The 23,618-nt window shown below is 47.6% G+C and overlaps 1 protein-coding gene across 1 annotated transcript in view; it reads left to right on the top strand.

Annotated features, from left to right (window-relative positions):
- STXBP3 (syntaxin binding protein 3) overlaps nt 1-23,618 on the top strand; it is a 639,289-nt gene that overhangs the window by 396,233 nt on the left and 219,438 nt on the right. The gene's annotated exons all lie outside the window — the stretch shown is intronic.

Below are 23,618 nucleotides of genomic sequence, written 5' to 3'. Positions count from 1 at the left end.
ACCAGACTTTGATGGCAGCTGTTAGATGAAGCTAGTCCAATCCTATAACAGTTACATAATCACCTCTAGACAATGACGCTACTAAACTACAAAGTTTAGGTCATAAAGCTTCCTTGACGTCTTTTGTATAATTAGGCTGTCAAGACTTGAAAGAAGTTCTTGCAAACTGACGTCAACCCCCTGCTTCCTACTGAACTTCAACTTTCCCATGCAAGTGCCACACCCCTTCCTATCATCTGTAGTCTCAAGGGAAGGCTAGGGGAAGAGAGGCGTATAGAGCCTTATCAGTTACAGAGCCTCAAAGAGAGGAATGAGAAGTCCATGGGAGCAGCCTGTCAACAGGATGGTGGAGAGGAGAGTCAAAGCGCACAGGGAAATACAGACCGAAAGCTCTGGTCCAGAATGGGGAACGGAGGTGAAGGTGAAAATTTCAGTAGTCCAACGGAGCAAATCCAAAAGCACTCCACAAAGGTCTGGGACAGAACCTAGGAGTAAGCAAACAAAGAATGTTGAAAAGCAACTTCCTGACATGTTCCCAGTTATTTATGGTCTAATCCGCTCCCTTAACAGACTAGTCCTTTGTTTCTCCCTTTGGTCTAATCCTGTGGACCGTGGTTGCAGAAGTCCCGTCCCTGAAGTCGACGGATTAGTCTCTGCATCTAACTTTGTCCACTCTTACGAAGAACCGGCAGGTGATGCCACCCCCCCACAAAGGGCATCCACGAAGGGCCAGGAAGACCCCTGTCGGGCCTATCCGGTCCGAAAGGACCATCCACACCATGCAGCTGTGCGAAGGTATTTGCTTCCTCCTACTGTAGTGTACAAGGTAACCCCCTTCTTACTCGAATATACCCCCCACTTCACTGCTAATACACCTACAGCCTTTCTCCCGCCAGTAGTCAAGCCCATTGGTACTCCCAAAACCATGTCACTCCTGTCCACAATCCCATGCCGCCAAGGCAACAAACTGTACACCTGTTCGAGGTGCACTCAGAACCTCCCACATTAGCAGACGCACTTCGTGCCCCCGACCCACCTCCTCCATGGCTACCTCCTTAAGAAACACACACCTCAATGGTCGCATGTGATATTTACACCCTACGCCTTCCAACGACCAGAGCATCAGCAATAGCATAACCTCAGACTGGTACGAATACCCCTACAAGCTCAGTGCAACTACTTGCTACCAGGCTGCCATGCACACAATTCATCCCACACACCTTCCCTCTCAAAGCACCACAGGCAAAAAAGCACCTCTCACCCAGTCTTCTAACCCAGCCAAGGGGTCAAGCAAAGAATACAAGGATCAGAAATAATAGGAGGTTTGTTTAGCCAGGATAATTTCTTTTTTGTACTGGGAGGCTAATTTGCTCAAATTTTTCTTGTTTTCTGAGGGATCTGACCTCCAGATTTTTTCACAGCGCCGTTTCTCCTGTCTGATCACCTTGAGAGGGGGAGAGAACCAAGTGTTCACATGTTTGCGAGGTTTGCTCTTTCTCATCTTCAGAGGTGCTATGTCGTCAAGAGATGATAGCATTACTTTATTATAAAGGTCTACCATGGTGAAAGGATCTGTATGGTTCGGAATGGCGTTCAGGGTGGGTGTGATTAAGGGGATAAGGTTTTCAGGCGTACTGTTTCTTTTGTTTCTAGTCTGGATAGCTGTAGCAGTGCTGATAGGTAACTGTGTCAAAGCCTCTAAAGAGAACGTGATTAAGTAGTGGTCAGTCCAAGGCTGTGGTATTATAGATAAGACCTGGATAGGGCAGTTGTGCACAGCTAGCCAGTTGAGAGTTCTGCCTTTAATGTGGGTAGGGTCTGAGATCTTCTGGGTGAAACCTAAATCCTCTAAAGTGGTGTTAATTAGAGTAGCATTGACATCTGTAGGGTCGCTGAGACCAAGGTTGAAGTCTCCGAAGAGGATGCTTTGGGAGGAGTTCTTGAGATTGTTGGATAGGATGTTTGTAAGGTCTTTTCAAAAGATCCTAATGGGCCAGGAGGGCGATAGATAAGGTGGAGAGATACAGACTGTGTATTGGAGAGGGTTAGCTTCACAATTAGGGATTCGAAAGATCCTGTGTTGAGGGGTGGAGAGATGTTCATGGTTAGATTAGTTTTGGCTATAATGGCAAGGCCACCACCTCGAGAAGTAGTGCGATCAAGTCTTAGTAAGGTATAGTCTTCTGGTAGGGCTAGCATAATTGCGGGGCCAGCTGCTGGGTGAAGCCAAGATTCAGTGATGGCTAGGAAATCTAAGTTTTCATTATGTAGTAAGTCGGCTATGTCTGTTGCGTGGGCAACCATAGAGCGGGCATTATGAGTGCGCCCTTAGTCACAGACTGTGCTGGTTTCAGGGGAGATAGCTGGATTTTATGAGTATCTATTGGGGCCAGGCTAGGCTCTCGGAAGAGTTTGCTGTTGAGTTGAAGGGGGTGCTGGGAATGGCTGGTAATGCAGGGCCTAATGGTAGCATTGCTTTGCACTGATTTAGAAGGGTCCTAGAGCCTTGGGAGTCTAGCGCGTAGTTTGAGGTTCCTCTGTAGGACAGTGCAAGGTAAAGAGATCATGTCGATCTGCTTGTGGAAGTTGGGCGTTGGCACGGAAGGGGGTGAGTTTCGTAGCATAATGGGGAATTGTAAGCAAATAGTGTGTGATAGTGATCTTAGCAGGACAGTGTAGAACAATGGGAGAAACATATTGTGTGTGGAGCTGATTAGGAGTTATGCCATGAGGCTACTGGCAGTAGGCATATGTAATAGCACAATCTCGCGATTCTGACACAGTAGGGTGCATGTGAACCTAGAGTTCACCATGCGGGCTAATCCGTTTCGCACAAGATAAGGTGGTTGATTACATTGAGAGCCAGTAGGTAGCCTTTCCAAATACATTGAAGCACCTAAATTTGAATTTGTAAGAGAGGCCAGAGAGGTAACAATTCAGAATACGCAAACAGTGAGACACCTAGAATGAGTTTTGCAAATTTTGACAAAGGGCAGCAATTCAAAATGCGCAATTAGTAAACGCCTAGAATCGATTTTGTAGGAGGGGCCAGAGAGGTTGAGTTATTGAGAGTATTGGTTGATCACAAGACCTCAGCCAAGAGTCTTAAGGACACCTAAATCCTCGGGCTTGGGGAAGCTAGAGAAGTCATCTAACCACTCGTACTGGGTGCAGTGTTGGAGGCTTCTTCAACCTGCGCTCATAGTTGAAACACAAAATGACACCACAGTCAGGCCAAGCCTTGTCCTTCCTCTACAGTCAAGGATTCTTATTCTCTTTTGGTACTGGAGAAGAATAAGAAGGGCTTGATTTTCCTCAGGCAAGAAAGTTGTTACCAGGCTGTTTTGGTCTTCCTTGCTATGTGCTGTTTGAACGTGAGGTGTTGGTCGATGTTGTACCCAAGGGACTTGGCACAGGTGGCCAGCTGGGTTGTGAATCCCTTGCAGTTTATAGTGGAGAGCCAGGTCCGGATGTCTGGGTATTTGGTGGTGTTGGTCAGCAATAGGAATTCAGTCTTGCAGGGGTTGAGCTTCAGGTAAGCACTGGACATCCAGGACATCAATGTGAGGCAGGCCTTGAGTCTGTGGATGCATTTGATTGAGGATATCTTGAGGTAGATCTGCGCGTCATCTGCGTACTGGTGGATATTGTGTGGAGCAAGGAGGGTTTTGAGCGGTTCCATACAAAGATTGAAGTTCACGGGGGGACAGGATGGATCCTTGTGGGAATCCACAGGTGATGGATAGAGTTGCTGATCTGGAAGAATCCATTTGTACGGACTGTTAGTGATTCGCAAGGTAGGATTTGAACCAGCTGAGGATGATCTCACGGATACCCATGCAGCAATGTAGATTGTCGGTGAGTGTCTGGTAGTCGGCTGAATCAAAAGCTGCTGAGGGGTCGAGGAGAACTAGAAGGCAAGGGTGGCCATCAAGGATTTTAAGGGCATCCTCGATCTCTTTGACGGTAGCTGTTTCTGTGCTGCATCTAGGTCTGAAGCCGGATTGGTAGGACTGAAGGAGGCTATTGGCTTCAATGTTTAGAGGAGTTGCATGGCTACTGTTTTCTTAAGCATCTTACCTAGGATGGGTTCCTTCTTTTGCAGATTCTCTGGCTTGGATTTCCCAGATGCACAGTCACTGAGGCTTTGGGTCTGCAATTGGAAAAGGTGGGGTACCTGATTCCTTTGAAAAATGATGAGGAAAAGTGCCTTCACCATCCCTGTTTTGCCAAATGTATGCGAGAGGGGATCTAAGGTCTTCAAAATGCCTCAACTTTGCCTTCTTCACTAAGACTGGGGGAAATAAAATACAAGTATATAGAGGATCATCCTCTGTCTGCAGATGCTTATGTTACCAGACTTTGATGGCAGCTGTTAGATGAAGCTAGTCCAATCCTATAACAGTTACATCATCACCTCTAGACAATGACGCTACTAAACTACAAAGTTTAGGTCATAAAGCTTCCTTGACGTCTTTTGTATAATTAGGCTGTCAAGACTTGAAAGAAGTTCTTGCAAACTGACGTCAACCCCCTGCTTCCTACTGAACTTCAACTTTCCCATGCAAGTGCCACACCCCTTCCTATCATCTGTAGTCTCAAGGGAAGGCTAGGGGAAGAGAGGGGTATAGATAGAGCCTTATCAGTTACAGAGCCTCAAAGGGAGGAATGAGAAGTCCATGGGAGCAGCCTGTCAACAGGATGGTGGAGAGGAGAGTCAAAGCGCACAGGGAAATACAGACCGAAAGCTCTGGTCCAGAATGGGGAACGGAGGTGAAGGCGAAAATTTCAGTAGTCCAACGGAGCAAATCCAAAAGCACTCCACAAAGGTCTGGGACAGAACCTAGGAGTAAGCGAACAAAGAATGTTGAAAAGCAACTTCCTGACATGTTCCCAGTTATTTACGGTCTAATCCGCTCCCTTAACAGACTAGTCCTTTGTTTCTCCCTTTGGTCTAATCCTGTGGACCGTGGTTGCAAAAGTCCCGTCCCTGAAGTCGACGGATTAGTCTCTGCATCTAACTTTGTCCACTCTTACGAAGAACCGGCAGGTGATGCCACCCCCCCCACAAAGGGCATCCACGAAGGGCCAGGAAGACCCCTGCCGGGCCTATCCGGTCCGAAAGGACCATCCACACCATGCAGCTGTGCGAAGGTATTTGCTTCCTCCTACTGTAGTGTACAAGGTAACCCCCTTCTTACTCGAATATACCCCCCACTTCACTGCTAATACACCTACATCCTTTCTCCCGCCAGTAGTCAAGCCCATTGGTACTCCCAAAACCCACAAGCATGTCACTCCTGTCCACAATCCCATGCCGCCAAGGCAACAAACTGTACACCTGTTCGAGGTGCATTCAGAACCTCCCACATTAGCAGACGCACTTCGTGCCCCCGACCCACCTCCTCCATGGCTACCTCCTTAAGAAACACACACCTCAATGGTCGCACGTGATATTTACACCCTACGCCTTCCAACGACCAGAGCATCAGCAATAGCATAACCTCAGACTGGTACGAATACCCCTACAAGCTCAGTGCAACTACTTGCTACCAGACTGCCATGCACACAATCCATTCCACACACCTTCCCTCTCAAAGCACCACAGGCAAAAACGCACCTCTCACCCAGTCTTCTAACCCAGCCAAGGGGTCAAGCAAAGAATACAAGGATCATACCAGCAGTCCTATCAGCCAGTCGGACTATGAAGCTGGTCCATAGAGCGACCACATATACTACATTACTAAATGAATCCTCAGTCAGTGCTCCTGCAGCACAGCACTGCCTACACCGCACTGCTTGCGAGACATCCCAATATGTGCCCCAAGGATTGGCACTGCTCTTCCTACCACTGAAGCATGCCACATCTGACCCTGTACCTCCACAGCACCCTGCCTCAGAGCTCAACCCCAGCTGCACGACCATCAACAATGCCCTAAGTGATCTGGTTAACGGTCCAACATCTACGGCTAACCTTACCTCGGAAGCCCAGCCTCCGGATGACCGATAAACCACCATGTGCATGCTATCTTCCTTGGCTGACACACAGTCCAAACATGCTAAAACTGCCACCTGCCTCTCACCAATACCATTAGCATCCCATCCGACCCACCAACTCTGCCTCTGAATGGCACACTTGTGAACACCAGATCCATCCCTGCCCACCCGCTGGTCATTCACAACCTCATCATGGCCAACAGGCTGGACTTGTTAGCCATCATAGAAACATGGCTGCACTCCACGTCAGGTCCCGCTGTATCCATTGCCATACATGGTGGTTATACCATCTTCCGCAGTGACAGACAAGACTCAAGAGGTGGAAGGTTGGCACTGATGGCCAGAGACACCCCCGCTATTAGACAACTTAGAGCTATTCAGCTGCAGAACGACGACATTCTTACCATCAAACTTACTATATCACACATAGCCACCATCACCATGTACATTATGTATCGCCCACCAGGACATCTGCAGCCATTTGAGGGAGAACCTCTTATACCTGCTGGTTGCCAGCACTAAACCTACATTAAAAACTATCCTTCCAGGAGACCTCAACCTAGGGCTTAACGACTATACCGACACAAATGTCACCTCAGTAGACAATGTCCTCATTGCTCTAGGGTTCAAACAACGTAGAACGGTGCCCACCCACTCCAAAGGTTGCACCCTAGACGGGCTTGTTGATCTCAATTGCCAGATTACCATCCTCTCTAATATCTCCTGGACCGACCACCATGTCATTGCATTTGCAATACCTTTCAACAGTCCACCCACCTGCACAGCCCTAGCAATGCCACCCACTATTGCATGCTGTTAGGTAAAGCTTTGGGGTAGTACTCTTAGGGTGCACTACCACAAGCTCAGCCTCCTCGCAATAGGAAAACAGAAAGGTGATCGCTGGAAGGTTTTGAATTAATCATAACCACGGGCAAGGCTCTGGGCAACCCTCCAGACCATCGATTTTCAGCCTGCCACAGAAAGGGAAAAACAATATGCAAATCAGGCTTGATCCTACCCCAAAAGGGGCAGTCCAGCCCGAACTGCTAGGTCACATCCCTTCTGCACGAGACAAGCATCCCAAGACATGTTTCAGCCTTGTTGGACGTCATCAGTGAGGAGTAGCTTGGGTCTATAGGCCCGGCAGTAGGGACCCAACCTTTGGAAGAAGTCTGAACTACACAGGTGGGTAGTGTGGCCTAGCAGCCAGGCCTATATCAAGAGGGGTCATTGTGAGCAGTAGTGGAGTTACACAGAGATTCACAGTGACAAGTATTCAAATAAACACTAATACTCAAGGTTTCTTGATAAAACAATTATTCATTTATTTACCAGTCATTTAAACAAGCCTTCTTCACAAGGAGCAATATAAAAGCAACACTCAAATACACTTCAGAAATACACACTCTTAGGGTTCTCAGAATCCGTAAAGACCCATTGGGGATGGCACACAGACAGTTCCTACACCCTCAGGTAACTTAAATAGCTAGGACACTGTGGACATTTATATATTACTGTACATTCAGAGTAGGCTTTGAGAGTTTCCAAAGAAAAGGGTTATTAGAACAAAAGCAGGCAAATACTTTTGAACCCCCCAATGCAGTGTAAGTTAACCCCTTCCTGGAAGGATAGGTGCAACACAATAAGAGGAGAGAAGAGTCATTCAGGGAACCAGGCTAAGCCAAGGTCAATGGGCAAAAGTCTATGTGGACTGAAGCACTTGTTGCAGGTGAGAAAGTCTTTGCACAATGTTTTTAGAAATCTTTGGTGAAAAAGAAGAATCAAATGTAGGGCCACAAGCCGGGAGACTTGTGAAGTAGAAGAGCAAGCAAATCTACAGTGAGAGGTAAGTTCTCACAGACTTTACAGCACCTTTAGGTTGGAGAAAAGATGCAGCAGATGACCTCTTATCCTGTGCAGCTCTGCAGATCCTGTTGTTCCTGGGCCTTAGTCGTGGGGACAAGAGGGAGGACTTCTGGGGACTCCTGCCCCACAACAGGACGGTCACCGTCGGCAACCGGCAAACTTCAAACAAGTGGCAATTCGGTGTTTCAGCTACTCGCAACTACCGCAAACAGCAACACTGCAGTTCTTGGCTGTCGAGATGGGCTTTCCTTGCTTCTGGGGTCCAGCACTCTGTTGAGGTAGCTCAGGCTCGATCAGCCCTGCTTCCTGGGAGTCTTGAGGATCTCCCTGAAGCTCTTGGCCAACTTAAAAGCAACGCACACAAACTGGTGTTGCTTTCCCTGGCAATCCGGTTCCAGCAGCGACTGCAATGGAAATTCCACCAACTCGAGAGGATGTCCAGGTGGCTTACTTTGGAGTTGATTGGTCCCACCAACTCACGGGGAGAAGTCCTCTTCACAAGGCTTCTGTCGATACGAATTTGGAGCTTCAGCACAGCAGCAGGGCTTCACCGGGCAAACCAACGGCCCAGGAGGTGCAGCAAGCTTTGCTTCCAGTTTCTTTATTCGGTTTCTTCGTCCAGTGGTCGGCTCTGCCTTCCTTCCAAAAGACCTCACCTTTTATGCAGGTTTATCCCATTCATTCGCAGCCTAGCTGTTACTCACACACCAGGGTGGCTGTCCTCCAAGGACAGCCAGCCAATCACCTTTGGGTGCATTCCTGTAACAAAGGAGACTAAGCATAGGGAGTTTCAGGCACCTCCCTCACTTCCTGCCCCCACCAGACACTCTGGAGCCAGAGACTGATTTCACTCGTGAAGCTCCCCAAAGACAAAACGAACAAAGGGACCAAACCTGGTTTGGTGCGCAGAGTAAATCTCAAGAAGGACCAAAACAAGAAATGGTGAAAAAAAGAGCAGGGCCATTTTGACAAAAATGGCACCCATGGGTGCTTCACTGTGGCTGCGAACGCAGCTCGCGGTAAAAACACAACACAGTAGTAAAAAGTAACCCCTGCCATCAGCTATTAATTGTGTAAAGGGTAACATAAATAATGTTACATGAGAAGCTAGACAAAGGGGCTACTAGGTAACCCCTCCAGCACCCTATTGTAAGATAGTGTGGGCTGGGTCTAAAAAGTTGCAATGTAAAGTAAAGTCAATTTCACTTTACTGCTCTTGGAAACAGTAGTTAATCCAAGAGTAAGGTATTTAAACCTTGGGAAATCTGAAAGACTTCCCTGTGTCACTGCACTGAAGGTGCTGTGTGACACAAAGCAAAAAGATGCCTATGGAGTTTGTCGGACTCCAAAAACCAAAAGAAACACAGACATTAAAAGTACAAAGTCCCAAAGTTCAGCAAAAAAAGCTTGTGGTCTTTAAGGTAGAGAGGAATTTGCACATTTCTGAGAATTCTCCCTAACACACGCCATTCAAGAAATCTGACTAAAGACTAAGTCCTACCCCTGCATGGCACTCTACAACCCCCATTTCCACCTCTCGCAGACTCTCTAGACAACTTGTACTCCAACATGATGTGTTCAGTCAACACCATCCCCCCACTAGCAACCCGCAAATCCAAACCTACCGCACACATGGTTTTTACTTGACCTCCTAGCTCTCCATGCTGATAAACGTAAGGCTGAAGCCAGTTGGAGAAGAAGTCTGTCAGATAGCCATATTTTTTTAATTTTTATTTATTGTGCAATAGCCAACAAAAAAACGAAATTGACTTAACACATTTAATAATATCAGAAAAGAAAAAAAACAATACATTCACAACCTTTTAACTACAAAACAGAAATTGGATTTAAAAGATTAATTGGATAAAATAAATTTACCAATGGACATGAAATAAAAATGCAGAAGAAAACCTATGCTTTTTTAACGATAAAAGACAAACAATAAAATACATCACATGTGTATCAATTTTCCTTCAACCCTGTTAAGTTCCAGTCCTTTAGTAACCGAATCACCTCAGTCGTCTGGAAGACATTGTTTCCCGCTGAGAGTCTTTGCCAAAATCAAAATGTGTCAAGAAACCTTGAATTTATCAACCCTCTGCTTTAAGGTGCCTTTACAGCTAGACAATAGATGTTGAACTGACTGTGGCTCCTTATCAGCACACTTATCACAGATATTGGATGGATATAGATCCTTATTTCTCGTGTACAGAATTGCTAAGGGTTGGTAAGATTTTGAGCCTTAATCTTAGAAAGTTTGCTCGTACTAGAGGATCCGGAAACTTCTTTAAATACATAGGAAGAAAGGACCTTGGTTTGTCCGTTATGGTGCTAGCTGCCGATAATTTTGCCTTTGTCATTTCATCAATTGTGCTAATACAATCTCGACACTTCATTCTTTCCTTTACTTTTAGAGGGTTTTACAATAGAAGGTCTATAGAACTATCCGAGACAAGCAGTAGCTCATTACATTTGGAGCGTAGCTGTTCGAGGAAAAGATTGTTCGAGTACAACATTAACAATTTAACCTCCTCAAATAATGATATAGGAGGATCCAGAATCATCCTATACAGTGAAACCCATTTCCACTCAATCCCAAACTGCAAGGAGCTAAGACCCAGTTTGAATCTAATACATGCTAGGAGTACACAGTTGGGTAATTTCAGAGTTCTTTTCCAAATGTTTCCCTCTACTCTATCCCAATTTACAGCAAGGTTTTGAGAATTGGATTCCAACCTATACAGAATAATCAAAATCACCTTTCCACTATAGAATTTAAGCAGAGGGAGTATTGAATACATACAGAATTGTGCATACATTCTTTTCATATGTGAGCCCAGGTTCAAGACTTTCTGATAAATGATAGAGAGAAGATGGGGAACTGGTTGGAAAACCCTGAATTTGATTGCCTAAACATGTAACTTCTTTTGAGATGGGAATTGAAAAATCATCCAAAAGCCAACAATAAGGCTTTAATTTTTTAACTGATTTTTTAACGGATGTTTAAAGATAAGTATTGAGATTTCATAGGATTAATTTTCAAATCGTTAATAAGTGCATATTCAGCTAGTGCTGTTAATAGACGCTGCAGTCCGACCGGTGTATAATCTAAAACTACAATATCGTCTGCATAGGCTATGCAATTTAACTTTTAAGATACCAATCTTTGGGCTAACCAAACCAGAGTCTCTCAACCATTGAAACATCAGAAAGGTAAAGACTAAACAAAAAAGGTGCAATCAGGCATCCCTGGTGGGACTCAGGGACCCAGATTTCGACAGTCTTACTCTTATAGAGGATCCCTGGTGAAGTTCTATTAAAATTGATAATAGGGTGTCAGGCAGGCCCCAGTCGTTTAATTTAGTCCACAGCCAATTCCTATTAATCGTGTCGAACCCAAGCACCAAACAAAGGGGCACCCCCTAACCACTTGTCTGCAGACAGGCAACTAAGTACCGGAGTATTCAGAGAAGTAGATGGTGGTCTTCTGAAACCAATCTGCTGTCTGGGAATTATTAACCTTCCCCTCTGCCCAGGTCTCTAGATTAACTAAGATTAAGCCTGCAAAAATCTTGCCGTCTGCATCCAACAGGGAAATTGGTCTCTAGTTTGAAGCGGCCAGTCGATCCCCTTTTTTGTAAATAGGAATTATCACTGATTGCCGCCAGGACTCTGGGATTTTCTTTGAGGATATAATGTTGTCAAAGAGCAATTTTAGGACTTTAGCCCACAGTGGCGGATTCAGTTTAAGAACTGAATTACTAAGTCCATTTAGACCAGCAGCTCTCGAACTAGAAGATTTAATTGGAAGATTCTCGATGTCTTGAGCAGTATAGTTCACACTCCACTTGGAATTAATTAGAATCTTAGAATCTTGGCCAGCAGATGGACAATATATACAGCAGCCTTCAAAACATACAAGCTGGTCATTCTACAAGACAAATATGGCGCATACAACACGAGGATTGCCAATGCCATTTTCAACACTTGTGAGATATTCACCGTACTCTAGGAACTTGAGGCCCCTACAGTGCTGCTACCAGACTTAGTCAAAGATGAGCCATGGTGCACAAAAATTAAAAATGCCTTTCTTGATAAAATTGCCTTGCTTAGTGATAAAATCCTACAGAAACGAATCACTGCTAACCCCAATCTACAACCTACCCCCACCAAAGCCACACCAACCTCCCCCTTTTGGCTTTACTTTTGTCTCGGAAGCCGAGGTTGCATCCTTACTGAATGACCTGAAGCCTTCTAGATGCAAAGGAGACGCCTCCCAAGCCCAAGTTATCAAAGACTGGGCAGAAACCTTGGTCTCCTTTATTACGACGTTCATTAATGTTGGAGTCCTCCCAGGTCCCCACTATCCTTAGGGAAGTTTGGATACTTCCACTGCTAAAGAAAACATCTCTAGACCACACCATCCGCACTAACTACCGACCCGTCAGCATGGTCCCATTCCTCCTGAAGATTCTGGATGGAGCAGCTTATCTTCAAATACAGCACTATCTAGAGTCAAACCATATCCTTGATATCCGTCAATCCGAGTTCTGCCCACGTCACAGCACTGAATCGGCCTTACCTGACCTGAAGAACCAGCTTGATGAAACCAAGGATGCAGGGAAGCCGGCCGTTCTGCTACTCCTTGACCATAAGATCCTTTGCAAACACGTGACCTCTGCAGCCAATTTCTCGCCAGGAGCAACCACTTGGATCTCTTCTTTCTTGGAGAATAGAACAATCAGATTATTCGCTGAGAATGCAAGTGCGCCCCTAGTGCCCATCTTGTGTGGCGTCCCCAAGGATCTTGTGTCTCCCCTACCCTTTACAACACCTTTGCCAAACCCCTCTGTGATCTCCTAGACTCAGCATCTCCTACACAAACTACGCTGACGAAACCCAAATAGTCATCTGCCTCGCTGGCAACTATCACCAAGATTCAGAGAAACTAAATACTGTTTACCAGACCATCCAGGCTTGCATGGCCACGCACCTCCTATGTCTCAACGACGGAAATCCTCATGGTGGGTTCCCTGGCGGTGCTCAAGAACCTTAATTATCAATACGCTTCCTTTACCATTGACAATATCAAGATCCCGGTCTCCCAGGCAGTGAAGTAAGTGGGAGTCTACCTTGACACTTCCCTTTCACTCACACAAGTCAATGCCATCTCTTCTTCTGCCGCCCATACTGTCAGACTCATCAATACATGCAGACTCTTCCTGTCGGCCGACAGCTGCCTTCCCATTTCCCGAGCGGTTATCGGTGCCAGATTAGATTATTGCAGTGTCCTGTTTCTGGGCACTTCTAAGCACAACATACAGAAACTGCAAATAATCCAAAATGTGTTTGTGGGTCTCAACATCCCGAGGTGAGACCATATCTCGGCAGCCAGAAAGAAAGTGCGATGGCTCCCTATATGTGAACGGATAACTTTCAAAACATTGTCCATCACTCACAGATGCCTCCAACACTGCCCCAGTACCTCTCAGAGAAAATTACCAAAGCGCAATCAAAGAAGCCGACCAGATCAGCCTATGCCAACCGGCTCATCCCACCCAAATTTAGATGGGCCAGAGATGGTGGCTCAAACTTCCCAGTCTCCACACCAAACCAATGGAATGCCCTCAATCCTTCTAGGCCTTCCAAAAGAAGCTGAAAACCTATTTTTTAAACTAAAACAGTATTCTACGTGGACCCTCTGATGAAGCCTATTGACACTCCCCTACCCTTCACTTCCATCTTGCAATGTACTCTTAACAGTGCCTCGATGCCTATGGGTTTTGGGTGCTTTATAAATGTAAAAATAAAGAAATTCCGAGGCCATCTTAGAATGATATATAGCTTGTTTTTAAGAACCTAATCAGATCTTTTGCCACTTGGGCTCCTAACTGTTGTACTGACAAAGTTCATCTTGCTCAAACTTTTCACCCGTCTCATGGTCCTTATCCCATCATGGTCATTTGTGGCTTTTTGCCTATTCCCTAAAACCTGACCTAGGGATGCTAATGCTCCATTCATGTTGACCAGGTACGAACAGAAGCAGTGAGATAACCTGGCTAAGATGCCAGCATTCTTACTGGACTACAAACAAATGAGAGGCTGAAGCCATCTAGATGGCAAGGTAGATTAGCATTGAAGGCTGCCCTGGGTACCACAATCTTTGTAACAGTAAGGTTATGAGAAAGCAGGCCTGCTTCAGAAGCTCAGATTACATCCTGGCATTCAGGTCAAGGTTCTGGGCTGCCATTTTAATAGTAAATGTGTGTTTGGAAAGGAGGTGCACACTATGCCAATGGATGAACAAATAGAAACCGACATGGCAAAGAACATAGTCTACATAATGCATCATTGCCAAAATTGGCTCATGTTTTTCTGACTCTCTACCAGTAGATTAAGGGGTACTCCAGGGCTCTGCTTTGTCCCCACTGTTGTTCAACATTTATATTCTACACTTTTGACACATTTTTAGGAGTTTGGGAAGTGTTATCACCCCTATGCTGATGACACCAAAATGTATATACGGATTGAACAACCCTGTGAGGCCATGGACTTAGTTTTACGATGTGCGGAAAAAATGAAAAAATAAGTTATTATTTTTGGCCCAAAACAGAAAGTGGCAAATATGCTCCAAACCATTCCCTGTCCACTTCTTTTTGGTGCTTTTACAATGCTTTCTGACAAAGTAAAGAATCTTGGTTGCATTTGGCAATCACATCTAGACTGCAATTTGTATGTTAATGAGACAGTAAAATCTGTATATTACAAAAATGAATTATGGGGTGGGATATCTACACTGTATAATGCGGCCCAATTGCATACTCCTACTCAGAATACAATGAAGTCCAAATGGGAAAAAGACTTGAATTTGCTTATAGAAGATGCGCAATGTGAGAGGTATTGCCATTTCACCAAGACTATCTCTCTGTGTGCCAACTTCAGGCTAATACAGTTCAAACTTCTAAATCACTTACATATAACACCAAGCAAGATGGCTAAATATGGACAGACCGGTCAGAATTGTTGCCCCAAATGCAAAGCTCCGGAGGCAGATACGATTCATATGTTCTGGGCGTGCCCCCCTATCAAAGAATTCTGGGAAGAGGTTGCTGCCATACACACGGACATACTGACTTACATATACCAGCTACTCAGTTGAAATATCTATTGGGTGACATAGGGAAAGTCTTGATGAAAGTGCGTTGACTCTTATCTGTAACCGGGGCAATTGCCAAGCGGAACATTTTCAAATGCTGGAAGACAAAGAAGGCCCCTACTATGCGCATGTGGCTCAGGGACTTGATTTATACTTATGAATGTGAAGAAAGTTTTATAAAGGGAATTCCTGCTATTTGCAGACTTGCGGACATTTGGGCACTTTTACGGAGATACTTTGCAGAAAGAAGCGATGAGGAGAGGGATGAAGATGGGTAGCTCAGCACTGCATGACCATGGTTGTAATGACACACAATGTTGTTGTATACGGATTCTCATATATTACACTGCACTGAATATTGATGTCGTAGACATGTAACCGTAAAATGAAAAATAAAGTTTAAAAAATAAAATCTGTATATTACCAACTGAAATTGATTAAGCCTCTTCTGCCTCTTATAGCAGAGAAAGATCGTTCAATAGTGGTTGATGTGAAGACGCTGGGGGGGGGGTCTGTACTTCCGCTCCCTATCTGGTAGAGGAGAGGCACAGAGGACCCCTGCCGAGATCCTCAATATTGGTATGTGGTCGAGCAATCGAGACCTAGCTTCTCAAGAGGTGATGCGAGCTGGTTCTTAAGTACAGTGTAGTCCCCAAGCACCCACAAAGGAATGTCCGCACACTGTATCGGTTAAAACAGTCTTTATATAATTAATATTCAAGGTTATATACAATATCACGATAACGCACTTTGTACTTGGTTATCTTTAATGGCAAATATACAATTCTAAGTGGTACCACAGTTATTATTAGGTCTCTTTAAAGTGCATCAACTGTACGGTTAAATGACACACAAATCAAGTTGTAGAGGAAAGTAGTTGGTTACGGCAATTGGCAGAATACTGGCCCCTACCTAGACAGTCCTGTGTGGAGATCCCCCCCACCTGGGCAACCTGTAGAATAAAAAGATATCATAAACCCAGTCCATATGTTCACTAACGATTTCCCAATAGTTCTGCAACCCCAAAGTACCGGGCGTTGTAGCGTTCCTCGTTGGGTTATCGATGGCCCTTCTTGAGTGTCCTCCCTTTAAGGCAGGAGTCGCGGGTCATCGAACGTCCGCAGTCGAAGCTCACCCTGTTCTCCGTCGAAGTGGCAGCTTCGTTCCTAGTGGTGCTCGTTGACGGGGAAGCGTAAATGTCCTGCAAGGAAGAGGTGTGCGGGGCACCTCGATGTCGATAGCTCTGGACCGCAAAGAGTTTGAAGAACTGTGGCCCAGCAAGGGCGTTGAGTTGTCGGCGTCTCTGTGGTCTTTGGGTGGTGGGAAACCCACTGGTGGATACTCCCCAGCGCGTCGACCGTCTGGCCTTCTCCAGCAGGATACAGCGGCGACTATGCGGACGAGAGCGTCCTTTGATAAAGAGTTCTTAGGCAAACGGGAGCACAGAGGCTCCGGTCGGCGACGACGGTCGTCGACAGTGGCGGACAACAAACAGTCCGGGCGCTTCTCTTTGGGGTTCCGCGCCAGCCCCCATCTCAGGTTGGCAGCCTGTCTGAGGTCTGTCTACCAGGGAGCCTTGGCAAAGAACAGCTGGTGCACGATGGTCCCTCGTAGCTCGGGAAGAGAACGCCTTACCAGGTCCTCTCTGGATCAGTCCTTGGAGACACAGCAGCTTTCAGATTGATGAAGGAGAGCAACAGCAATTCTTCCCATCCAGCAGGGCTTCAAGGTCAAGCGTCGGTTTCACTCCAGTTACTCTTCGTAGTTTGGACTTCAGCTCTGAACACGATTCCTAGCAGTTAGAGGTCCCGAGACATACTGTTGATCTCCCATTCATTCCGCTGGGTCATACTCGAGTAACCAATCACAATTCAGCAGTCTGTCAGGCAATCAGGCGCACTGTACATTCAGGCCATTCTTCTCCATCCAGACACTCATAACACAGAATGTGGATTCAGACAAGTACCACGCCGGTCAACACTACACACTGCATTCATACCAGTTTCGGGCAGGGCTGTCTCAATCATTGTGTCGAACACTAGATACCAGACATCCACAACAAGAAGTGCATATTCGTCATACACTCCATTCACCCAGGTCCCACCCACAGGTGTACCCACAACATACTGTCTTTGGGAAGGCTCCAGCCAGTCTGGTCGGCACTTCCCCACGCTACCATATATGGAACTTCCACCCAACAACCAGTCGGGGGGAAGGGATAGTCAGTGCTTCCCGGGACTTCGGGAAGATCAAGGTAACAGGTGATGGAAGGCAAGAGGCTATGGGGGCCATTTTGTTTCCATCAGGAATCTACCGATTCCCATGACAGGGCATGTGCATCCCAAAATGGAGGACGCTCAGGGCACCAGTCATTTCAGCACGGAGCTGCCACCAACCCACACCCTGCTCTGTGGGTCACACCCAGGTACCCAAAAACATACACTAGGGGCACGGGGATGTACCCCCACCCATGGGTGCCATAAGGGTATCCCATGGGTCCATTCACCAAAACCAAAAGAGAGCTGCAACTCCAGGAGTCCCACATGAACTCCTGCGCAGAAAACACAACAGAACACACGATAAAAAAAGCAGTAAAGGACAAGGATACAGAGGCCCTGTCCCTCCGATGCATTTCCAGCATCACAGTTGATGTATATTAACACATTCCAAATTCAAGTTCAACAATTACAAATACAAAGACTGCAGGTGGCACAGAACTCAGCGGTTAGACTGATTTGTACATTGTCAAGGAGGTCAGCTGTTTCTCAGTATTGGAGAAGTATTAATTGGCTCCCGATCCAACAGTGAAGTCTGTTCAAGACTCGGGTCCTGGTATTTGGATGCATTCATGGCCTGGCAGCAACATACTAAAATTCAACTTCACCAGCCTACCCGATTACTTCGATCAGTCGGGCAAAAATTGCTGGTTGTCCCTTAAGAGCAAAACGACAACCTGCGGTGATAAGTGTTTCTGTTCCTTTGGTCCTAGTTTTTGGAATTCTTTACCCAAGGGCCTTCGACAGATGGAATCCCTATCCGTGTTCAGGAGGAAACTTTTTTATGTAATTTGGCCAATCTTCTTTAAGCTTTGGATAGCACAATGATGCAAACTACTTATTTTATTAACATCTGCGCCTAGAGGCAGTTCTGCTTGGGCCATATTCAATGGGTATGCGCGTTACAAATGTTAAAATGGAGCCTGCTGTACTTCATGCGATCAATACAGGTATCCCGAGCAAGTGCCCCAGTGAGGTCACGGCCATAAAGAACGCCACATAGAGCATGTACATGGGGGTGAGGCTCTAGTAAAAACCAGTCCAACTTAAGAAACCTGACTCCTCCCCATCCAATATCCCTCAAGTTACAAAAGTGGGGGGCAACATTTTCCATTTGTTCTTGAGATGGAAAGACATAACTTTGGACAAATAGGTTCTTGATATTTTGCATCACGTTCATCTTTTGGGTGCTCAAGAAACGCCCAGGCCACATCACCTCACCAGCAGTCCACCAATGGTATCTATTTGATGTTACTAAGGTTTCCCTCATTGAAATAAAATCGGTGGTGGCAAAAGAGTTTACTACTGCTCTTTATGTGTGAAAAACACACTAAAAGGGCTTTACCCCGATTGTGGACTTAAGTATTTTAAACGACAGAGTTTTTGGATGCTGACATTTGCGAACATCACCCTGCAGCTTCAGCTGAGTGATCTCTTGTGTTCTCTGGACACACAGGACACATCTACACATCACTATCCACAAGAACCATCACAGATTTCAAGATTGCTGAACTGGCCAGATCATTGGTAATTCAGGGTGACCGATCAACCTGGTGCTCTGCACTCAGGATTTTTACAAATGTTCGGGCCCTAACAGCAGCTCAGTTGAGATGGATGGGGTTTAATTTATACCCTTACCTTGTTGATTGGCTTCTACGAGACTGCAGCAAACAGCACTAGAGCAGCCATACACTACTGTCTACAGTTGTTCCAGGAGTTGGGTCTTAAAGTAAATTACAAAAAATATTCCCTGGAGCCAAGTAAACCAATCCACTTTCTGTGCTTAGTCCTTTGGTACTGCAGACAATTCGGCTAAAGTGGTACACTGAAGTATCCTTCACAGGTGACAAGGTGGATATGAACAAAGTAAAAATAGTCAGTAAGAAAATTCATCAATCTATTGGGCATCAGTCATGTGTATATGTCTACTTCTGATGTGCAGTTACAAAATGAGGGTCCTTCAAGTGGAACTGTGTTGACAAAAGCTTTAATTATCCAGAGAATGAGACTTCATTCGGGTTGCATACCGAATTAAGGAAGTGTTGGTTTGGTGGACAAAAGGGCACCAGCTTGACAAAAATGGTATGACGTTAAAGCTAGAAGTGGTGGTTTGGCTTGTAAGTATACTTTCCTGGAGGGATGAAGAGTGCATTTAGGAGACCTCTGAAACAGGCCTGTGATCCGAGCGAGAAAAAGCCTTGCATATCAACATTGTGGATTGAGGAGCAGTGAGACTCGCCATTGAAAACTTTACACTCGCAAGTCCTGATCCAGCAAGTACTGGTGCAGACAGATCACCATGCACCAATCAAAACAAACAGAATACCCATTGCACAGTCCCACCACACCCGGCAAAATAAACAATATGAACACACTTTAGGTTTAGACAGAGTTGTTTGCGTCTCTATTTTCATTTGACACAGCTTTACTAGTTGCACTTCCTTGCAAAATCCAATCTTACCACCAGCTTCATTTTATTTAGCAACCATCATTTTGTATATAGAATCAAGCTCATTGTGGTGTTAGTATGTGCCAGTCTCAACTTGCAACAAACACTTTAAATGCATCATTTAAAAAAAGAGCATTCCGGCCCCAGGAATTTCAACGTAGAGTTCCAGATCTCATATACGGTCTGTCTCCTTGAGATCTTTCGTCTAGGGTACCTGTTAGGGAACTATATCATTCTCCAGAATGGGGTCTGGCATGGATTCACATGCTCATGAATATTCCCCGTCGTCAGGCCGGGAATCCTCGGTATAGAAAAAAAAATCAGTATCAGTTTCGTTTCTGATCTGTCTTTCTTAGTAACCAATCATTGGTCTCTGGGTCATACTGCCCCCAGCCAATGACTGCCCTCTCCCTAAGCCCCGCCTCTGACAGCCATCCTCAGATTTTTACCGCACGTTCAAGTGTTGGAGTCCTCGTGCTGTAGCTCTCAAGCTTTTGCTGTGTTTTTGTGCTTTTTCAGGAGATTTTTCTAATTTTTCGGTTAAGTAGAGCCTCAAGCTCCACCGTTTCTACATCCGATCAACGGGGATCCATTTCAGAGTTTTCTACGCCCCTCAAGGGTGAAGATTTCGTCGAGTTATGCTTTTGGAGGATTCCAGAAGTTCCGAGGCCTACCCCGGACATGGCCCAGGAGAAAGGAAGCTCGACGCCCGGGAAGCTGTTCAGGACCTGCCCTGGATGCCAGCTTCAGAATGTTTTCAAGGAGGACGAGCATTCGTTATGCCTCTACTGTCTCCATGAGGACAAGACGCACAAGGAGAAGGACTGTGCGTTTAGTGGGAACATGTCGGAGCGCACCATGGAGGATCGCCACCTCCGTATCGCCAACTGGCTGGAAGGAAAGAGCCCGTCAGGCGAGAAGAAGAAAAAAGTCAGAGCGGTCTTCTAAGTCCTGTGAGGGTGCCCCGGCGACGGGGGCCCAACAAAAGGCTAAGCACCGCAAGTCCGCGGGCACCGCAAGTCCGCGGGCACCGGGAGCGCCGAACGGTCGGGCTCCTTGGCTGCCAGGCAGGGCGCATCCTCCCCGGCGCCATCAACCACGAGCCAACGCTCTGGCTCGGGTAAGAGGAAGTCCGAGAACCCGGCAAAGCTTCTGGAGAGGCCCCGGTCGATCTCGAAGATTCCGGAAGAGGGGGAGCGAGGCTCGGACCCTCCCCCCAAGGTGAAGGCCCGAGGCCTCCAGAAGGTGACGATGGCCTTAACTCACCCTGCTAAGACCTCGATTGAGGATGTCGCCGTGGCCCTGGCTCAGCCTGTGGAGGCTACACCAGTGGAGGCGCCCTCAGGACCCAGAGTCTCCCTGCCACCGCGGAGGGAGTCGTCTGTCAGGCCCATTGAGAAGACCCCCACGAAGTCCTCGTTGGAAAAGGTGGGGGAGGGGCTAGTGGCCATCGTGGATACGGACACGACCTCTGAAGAGGAGCTCATCGAAGTCGTGGAAGAGGCCCAGCCCATTGGGAGGGATCCCGACCAGGGCGACGACGAGAGCGACGGTGTCGCCGACCAGGCTCCTCAAGAGCCCTTGCACCTTTCGTTTCCGGCGCCGCAGGAAACCTTGGCGGCCATTTTGTCAGCGATTCAGTCCTTATGCTCGGAGATAAGGACAAGGTTGCCCCTTTCCCCCGACGGAGGTACCTGAGCCAGACCCGACGGGGGAACCAGAGCCAGGACCTTCGGAGAGTCCACCGCATAAGAGGAGGACGACGCATCCTACGCCACTTCTCCCGCCTGTGCGGCCTGCTCTGCCCTCCCCCCGGTCTACTACCCACGGGGATGATACAGGCACGGACACGGCTACGACAGGTACAGATGAAGACGGAGGCGACGACGGGACATGTCCCCCGTCACCCCCTGCTCGGGCGTCCCCGCCCGACCATATTGGATCCTTTCATGCCATGATTTCCAGGGCATCCAAGCTTTTCCAGCTCTGCCCAGAAGAAAAGAAGAAGGGTTCCTTTGCCAACGGCGCAAGGCTAAAAAGAAGACGGTCCTCGCCGTACCGCTTCTTGATGACATCTGGGATGAGGGGCTCGCCCTCCTCAAGAACCCTGCCACGGCGCCGGCAAAGAGGGACCGGTACGAGAAGAAGTACCGGGTCCCCGACGCTGCCCCCTTGTGCCTTCGGACACAACCTACCCCGGATTCGGTCGTCTCGGCGGTGGCAAAGAAGAAAGCTTGGGGGGGGGGCATCGGCCTCGACATCAACTTCCCCGCCGGACGGCGAGGGCAGGAAGTTGGACACGATGGGACGACGGATCATCTCAAGCGCAGCAATGACTATCAAGGCGGCCAACGCCCTGGCTATCGTAGCCCGCTACGACAGGGAGTTGTGGTTCAAAATTGCCCCTCTGTTAGACTTCCTTCTGGACGTCAAAAGGGCTGAGGCCCTTGAAATCCTACAGGAGGGGGAGATTGCTTCAGACCACACCATCACGGTGGCAACGGACATCGCCGACACCGGTTTCCATCAGTTGGGCAACAGCGTTTGCTTGAGACGACGAGGATGGCTCAAGGCCACGGATTTCCGCCAGGACGTACAAACCAAGGTTTTGGACATGCCCTTCGACGGGAACAACCTGTTTGGGAAGGTGGTTGATGAGTCCCTTCAGGCCATCAAGACAGACACAGGCTGCCCGGGCACTGGGAGTGCTCCAACGACGACGGCCGTCCTTTTGGTGCTCCGGAGGCAGACAAGGTGCCTACAAGGGATCCAGCAGTGGCTCCTCCACTTAACGCCAAGCGGCAAGATCTTCGTCCCAGGAAGCCTACAGGGGACGCGGCAAGTCAGGTGGTGCCCGTCATCAACAAGGAGGTCAAGGAGGCAAGGCGGCCTCCAAACAAGATTGAACCGACCGTGGGGTCGAGCCCTTGCCGAAGCACCCCGGTGGGAGGCCGGCTGGCGTGGTTCGTCAGCGTGTGGGAGTCCATCTCCACCGACCGTTGGGTGCTGGACGCCATGGCCCAAGGTCATGCCCTCGAGTTTCAGAAGAAGTGCCCTCGCGTTCCACCCATGGCCAGGAAGGAAAATCACGTCCCTCAACTACAGTTGGAAGTAAGGGCGATGTTCAAGAAGGGTGCCATCAAGCTCGTCCCAAAGAGGCTTCGGGGCTCCGGAGTTTACTCAAGGTACTTCCTCGTAAAAAAAGAAGACAGGAGGATGGCGCCCCATCCTGGACCTACGACGACTGAACAAGTACATCAAGGCACAGAAGTTCCGTATGGTCACCCTCCAGCATGTGCTGGGACAGCTGGAGGAGGGTGATTTCCTGTCGTCGTTGAACTTTGAGGATGCGTACTTCCACATCCCCATTCTAAAAAGACACCGAAAGTTCCTCAGGTTCGTAGTCCAAGGGCGGCACTACCAGTTCAAGGCCCTCCCGTTCGGATTGAAGTCAGCACCCAGGGTATTCACCAAGTGCCTCGCACCGGTGGCGGCGCGGCTGCGCCTACAGGGGATCCACGTCTACCCCTACCTGGACGACTGGCTCATCCGGGCAAGGACAAGGGAGCTCACCATGGAGCACACTGCGAAGACCGTCCAGCTGCTCACAGACCTGGGATTCTCCATCAACTTTCCAAAATCCCACCTGGTTCCGTCGCAAGTCGCCCTGTTTTCTGGGAGCCAAGCTCGACACAGTGGCGCGGCTGGCCGCGCCGTCGGAGGAAAGGACCAGGACCATTCTGGGCAAGGTGCAGCTAGTTGTTTCCACCAGCCAAAGGGAAGGAGCCCTCGGAGCTCCTCTGTCACACAAAAAACAGGGTCAGGACAGCAATGTTCGCTTCAGTGTTGCAATGGGTCTGCAGGCGACTCTGGT

The sequence above is a fragment of the Ambystoma mexicanum genome, chromosome 1q (genome assembly GCF_040938575.1).
Source record: "Ambystoma mexicanum isolate Mex_15411 chromosome 1q, UKY_AmexF1_1, whole genome shotgun sequence".
NCBI classification, from domain to species: Eukaryota; Metazoa; Chordata; class Amphibia; order Caudata; family Ambystomatidae; genus Ambystoma; species Ambystoma mexicanum.
The sequence above is the reverse complement of the archived record's forward strand: the minus strand, read 5'-3'. Positions and strand labels throughout refer to the sequence as shown.